The sequence below is a fragment of the Carya illinoinensis genome, chromosome 12 (assembly GCF_018687715.1).
Source record: "Carya illinoinensis cultivar Pawnee chromosome 12, C.illinoinensisPawnee_v1, whole genome shotgun sequence".
Taxonomy (NCBI): domain Eukaryota; kingdom Viridiplantae; phylum Streptophyta; class Magnoliopsida; order Fagales; family Juglandaceae; genus Carya; species Carya illinoinensis.
Genome location: NC_056763.1, coordinates 15,131,730 through 15,138,223, shown reverse-complemented (window position 1 = coordinate 15,138,223; position 6,494 = coordinate 15,131,730). Strand labels below are relative to the sequence as shown.

At 37.0% G+C, this 6,494-nt stretch overlaps 1 pseudogene; it reads right to left on the bottom strand.

Annotated features, from left to right (window-relative positions):
- Positions 1-3,559: 3,559 nt before the first annotated feature.
- Positions 3,560-5,066, bottom strand: LOC122289277 (annotated as a pseudogene).
- Between the last annotated feature and the right edge of the window lie 1,428 nt (positions 5,067-6,494).

Here is a 6,494-nt window from a genome sequence, read left to right as displayed (position 1 = left end):
TTTTATTGCCTAGTTCTTGCTACTGTTATGGGTATCTAGTTTTTCTGAAAAAAGTTGCTCTTTTCAAACTCCTCTATTTTGAGATTGGACAAGCTACAGTTTTGGGCTATATTAATTATCACTGGTTCCGATTTTAGTTTAACATAGGATCACATGAGATTCTTCGTAACTCAAGCATAGGCAATGTATTTCAAAGATGTGATTACTAATCCTAATAGACACAAGCAAGAGCTATTGTTGTTTTTGTTGATATCATTATTGTTTTTTTTCACCCAAGCAGTTAGCAAGAACTCTAATGAACCATATCTTGATGGTATAGGAAGAGAAAATGAAAACGAGAGAGAGAGAGAGAGAGAGAGAGAGAGAGAGAGAGAGAGAGAGAGAATCCTTTAGGTAGTCTAGTGGTAAGGGCCGACTTGTGAAAGTGTGGGTAGGCGCACATGCATAGGTCTAATTCCCTCTAGAAAACTAAGAGGTGCAGCAACCTAGTAATAATGACTTATTTGTGAAAGTATGGGTAGGCACACATTCATAGGTCCGATTCCCTCTAGAAAACTAAGAGGTGCGGCAACCTAGTGATAATGACTTATTTGTGAAAGTGTGGGTAGGCGCACATTCATAGGTCTGCCCCCACTTGAAAAATGAGAAAAAAAAAAGAGTGCATTAGAAAATGCTGCCTATCACCGGGGCTTTCAAAGAATAAAAAGATGATGAGTCTAAGTAATAAAAAGGCATTTTAAAGTGTGATAGCGTGAAAGTTACCATTGCAATGGTTTTGAATTAGAGTAATTTTTTTTTTTTTCTTGAAGAGCTACTAGTTTGTGAATTACTTTGAGGGTTCTTGAAACCAACAATGGTAGCATGTTCACACACTTGATGCACTCAATGATATGTAGCTTTAATATATTCCCCTTGCTTGAAGTCTTGAAAATATTATAAGATTTTGAGTTAAGCCTTAACCTAACTTGCTCTCATTCTAATGTCCAAGATTTCAATATGATCTAGTCTTCTGTAGAGATTTTTGAGTTTAGTGACTCTAGATGGCAATTTAATCATTCATTCTTTGATCACATTATTTGCTAGAGACTAACAAAAAGCTAGTTGAGGGGTGTGATGAAGTGTTAAAACTGCATGATTAAGTCGCTTAAGTGAATAAATTGTTTAACAAAAATGAGTTAAACACTTAATTATGTAGTAAATAATGGTACTTGAGTCATTTGATAAAGTCTGAGATTATGCACTTAAGAAGATTTATAATACACCTGTTAAGCCACATCAGATTTAATATCCCAATTTTACCCTTCAGGATACACTTATATTTTACTTATAGGCTACAAGGCATTTTTGGAAAGGATTTGTTGGTCCCTAAATGAGTGCTACAATCTATGAGAAGGCAAAATACATGAACCAAATGTGCAGGACCTCTTGGACACGAGAATGAACTATTAGCGTGCTAGAATGATGGAGAAGCTCGTAGAAAATGTAGGGGCATGTACAGGCTTGCTAAAGCTACAGGCTGGAATGAGAACAAATCAAGAGCTGGAGGGGGCAATCATGCATGAGTTGCAGCTAATCAGAGGAGACTTAAAGTGTTGGGAAAACTGAGAGCTACAAAGGAGAGAATCACGTAAGGGCTGGAATCAAAGGGGCCTCACAAGCTGGCACAGACCAAGGGTTGAACGTGCTACGGGCTTGGTTGGGACATAAAGCACGATGAACAACGCGGGTCTCTCTTCAATTTTATTTTCCTTGCTTCTTCATTTTTCATTTTTCTTGGTTTTACTTTTTTTTTTCTTTCGGTTAGACGCAGTTTTCCTTTTTCGTTCATTTTTTTCCTTAGACTTTCTCTTTTAGGCCTTGTTTGTTTATGGGGATAAAACACAAAACTTAAAAACTTTTCAAAGTTTTCGTACGGTAAAATGATCTCTAAAAACAAACACTCATTTTATATTTCAAGTTTTCATCTCTCCAAATCTCACTTTATCTCAATACTATTCTCTCTATTAATATATTTTAAATATACTGTACAATGACATGATATTTCACTGCAGAAAAAAAATGTGAAGTGCACTGAACGGTCAAAAAGCACTCCTCTTCCCGTACTCATTACTGATATTTCTGAAAAATCACTTTTCAAAGTTTTTTTTTTTCTGATATTTCTCTTCCCATACTCATTACTTGGAGGAACAACACCACAACAACACTGCAGAAAAAAAATAAAGAAAGTATACCGAACTCTTCCCGTACTCTTTTTTTTTTTTCACATCTTCCTCTTCCTGAACGGTCAAAAGCAATTTCAGAATGAGGCCCATCGTTTTCCTCCATTGAAGCATGAATTCGATGGTGACTGGACAGGACTTGATCAAAGAGAGTCACAACTCCACACTTCTTATCCCTTCTTCATTCTCGATCTACTGCCATCTCCAAAGAAACCCAAAAACCCACCATTGCTGTATTTTGGACGAATCACAGTGAACCATCCAAACCCTTATATTTCTCAGCCAGCCCCCCACGATGGTTCTTTGTTTGCTTGGGTATGTCCATCGGAAGCCACTGTTCTTGAAGCGGATTGATTTTATCGGAAGCCACTGTTCTTGAAGCCGATTGATTTTCCTACTCTGTTGCACATTGCCGTGCGAATCTCTGCTACATGGTTGCTCAGAATATTCGTCCTATATTGTGACCAAATTGTGTGCCAAATCTTGACAGCGTGTGCAAAGGATATGTTGTGCAGCTGAAAGACGGAAAAAAGTGACTGGCGTTGGAAACATAATTAATAAGCTCCTGTCATTGTAATAGTGGAGAAGCAGTCTTGTGTGTTGAGTCTTGTTGTCTCTTATAGAGGAAAATGGTCTATAAAATTGACATTCATAACCAGAAAGCAGCCACCCCTATGAAGATTTGCAAGCCTTGCTCCCGTTGCTCCAAATCTGTCATTAGAGGCCGAACCCTCCATAAGTCGAGCACAAAGGGCCCTAAGACACGCTCATACCAGGTAATTTTGGTTTGCACCCTTATTTAATTTTCCAGTTTATGAACTCTAATTTATGCATGTATTTATCTAATCTGTGTAACTTTTGGATGCAAGATTTGTTGATAATTTGATATTTTATACCCATTGTTTTATTCATAAAAACCATTTGGTCTTGATAATTGGTTAAATGGGTTTGTTGAATTTTTTTTTTAGTTATAATTGGTTAAATGTGTTTAGTTATAATGATTGAACAAGCTAGCAAGTTGATTTGGCTGGCATTGTATAAGTGCCAAGAAGAATAGGAATAGCCAACTTGTTACTATAAACACCATTTTAACTGTGGTCAATACAGCTACTTTGGGCGATGAAGAATTTTTTGGATGTTAATTTTTGCAATTCACAATCAATCAGATGTCTTAGTTACTCACTGGCATATATATGTATGTGTGAGTGTCGGGAATACACATTTTAATGTCCTTACATGGGACCTTAACATTCTCTAGATGACCAAACCCAACATATAACTCATCTGGAACTCGGTTTGAGACATTTCATGCTATCCTTTAGGCAATGATTTGTTCCATGCCTTGGATGGGGGAAAAGAAGCAATTAGGAGATCACTGTGATCTCCAAGTACTCTATTAAAAGTAAATAGCCTGGTATATATATCTGATATGGTCAAGGAATAGTGTGATGGCAGGTACCTTTCCATTGGGAATGTGGCAAAAGGGCCATCTACAAGAACTGTTCCACATAGATTGTTGTTTGAAACATCACTAAGCATCAATAATTCAAAACAGGAAGTATAATAATATAATCAGTAACAGAAATTAGGAAATCAATAGACTCTTTTTTTTTTTTTTGGTTTTTCTTTTTCCAGAATCAAACTTACAAAACTTTGAGGTTAGAGAGGTTGGGTGAGCTCCCTTGGGATTGACCCTGTCAGCTTGTTGTTGCTTAACCGTCTGTATCATTAATTCAAACCATATCAAATGACATAATCATGCAAAAAAATAAATTGTGAAGTTCAAAATCTTTCAGCTAGTCAATGGAAATATACTGGTACTTACAGAAATCTGAGTGACTTTAACTTGGATAAAGATTTTGGGATTTCTCCTTCAAATCTGTTTTCATACAAATCCATGCTGACAAGATTCTTCACAATTACCCAATGCTTTTGGGATTTTACCTCCTATCTCATTCCTATAAAGCTCCCTGCAGCCCATTAAAGATTTTACACCCAATTAGTCAATTATTTCATTTAATAATTATAGTCAGCTAGGGGAAACTTGATATTAAGATTCTTCCCTAAACTAGGACTGCGTTTAATTTTCCAACAATCTAATCATGCGAATTGAGCTAACTTATGCAACACGATAGAATATATAAGAGTCAAAATATATAGATTGTTTGGTTTTTCTTTAGTTTACCTCGGTGAACAGACACAACACAAATGAAAGTTCAAAACAGCTTTTGGAAATGCTAAAATAGAATATCAATGCATACAAGTACTGTAGATGCTTGAGCTCGCCAAACTCTGAACCTAAAGTCCCAGAGATATTAGAATTGCCCAAATCCCTGAAATTTTAGAGTAAACAAGAAATTAATTGCAAGAATCAACCACAAACAGGAAATCAGGATTTCACAAGGAATTGGAAAAAAAAAAAACCCAAGCTTCTTATCACAAGGAATTGGAAAAAAAAAAAAAACACAAGCAATTCACAATTTTTTAGCTTCTTAACACAAAAAATCAGATTCATTTATTTTAAAAAAAAATCAGATTCATTTATATATGTTTTTGTATTTAAATGTCAATTAGAAACAATTGTTTCGTACTATTGATGTTCTTATACATGCCCCACTTCTTTTATATATTTATTTTAAAAGGTTTTTATTGTTCTTCTCTAGGCATTTGCTTTTCTTATGTCCTCAATGATTACCTAAATAGGTTTGTTGTTTTTTCTTTTTTTAGTTATAATTGGTTAAAAGTGTTTAGTTATAATGATTGAACAAGCTAGCAAGTTGATTTGGTTGGCCTTGTGCATACAGTAGCCAAATGGATGTCTCAATATATAGATAGATACCAAAACATTATCATCAGGCTGTAAAATTAATGAACCAGTGTCGAAAATTTTCACATAACGTTTAGATGCAAATGATTATTAGTATAATTTTATTTCTATGTTTGTCTCATACTTCAAATCCTTTTTTACCTCGCCACTCAGCCATCTCATACTCCCAAGCCGTCTACTATTAATAATTTGTCTAATAATTTTTAACAACCTTATTTATTTGCTAGCGTTACTACCTACGCTCATCTCGACTATCTCACCCTCGCCAGGTATGGCCCACGTCTCCAAAAAGCAGTTTTTATTTAATTTTCTGTTTCAAAATTTTTGAGGTATGTTTTCTTACCTCTTTTCCGAACCATATCTAATGTCATATTATTAGCATTTTTTCATGGATGTCGATTCGGAACTTTCACACGTTGATCGTGAAATATGGGGGGACGACATGGAGGACAATTCACATGATGTATGCTGACGCCCTTAGCGGTTCACTGAGGGCTGGAAAGATCACAGCTAGGGACCATGCAAACTATGCTACACGCCTTACATCTCTAGGCTCCAAGACGTATGATGCGACCCAAGTTAAAGGAAAAATACATAGGCTGAAGCAAATGCAGCGTGCAGCATTTGCTGACCTGATGCACCAAACTAGTATGGGATGGGACCCCGATACCAAAACGGTTTTAGGGAGTGACCAACATTGGGCAAATGCCATTAGGGTAAGGAAGCTCTAACCATGGGTTTTATAATATTTTTCAATAATCCCATTAACAATGTTATAAAGTTAGATAATTATTGTTGCCTTAACAACTCTCTAATATATAGATATTGACCTTTTGACCAGGCCAACCAAAAATTGAAGAAGTTTCGTACCTCTCGCTGTCCACGATATGTAGAGTTGTGTACAATTTTTGGTGCTAGCATTGCCATGGGCACACTCCACCACGCGTCCACCGAACCACCGCCAGATTCGGATGATGAGGCGCGTCTTAGTGCAGAGATGCGACGTCGAGGCCCGTCACTTGGCACCCAATCTGGTGGGGATTTCATTCATGATGGCTCGACGAAATTTTTCATGGACATGGGGCAGCCATCGAGTCGGTCCTCTCGACTGCGTCAAAAGGAAAGGGCAATCGACAAAACTGATGAGGAAATATCGAAAATGTGTGCAGCGATAACTCGTTCCTATGAAGCACGCCGAAAGTCTTATGAAGGTAGAGGGGAAGCATCAGGGGAAAAGCGAAGTAGAATGGACGAAAGTGGCTTGAATAGTGATTCAGGTTGGAGCCCTTTTCGTCAGTGCATTGCCATTTTACAAGCATTTGAGCCCCCACTGCCGGACGATGTTTTCTACCGTGTGTTCGATAAGTTATTGAATCCCGTGGTTCAAGAAGGATTTTTGGAGATGGATGATGTCCATCGGCGAGCGTGGGCTATGCAATGTTGATCTT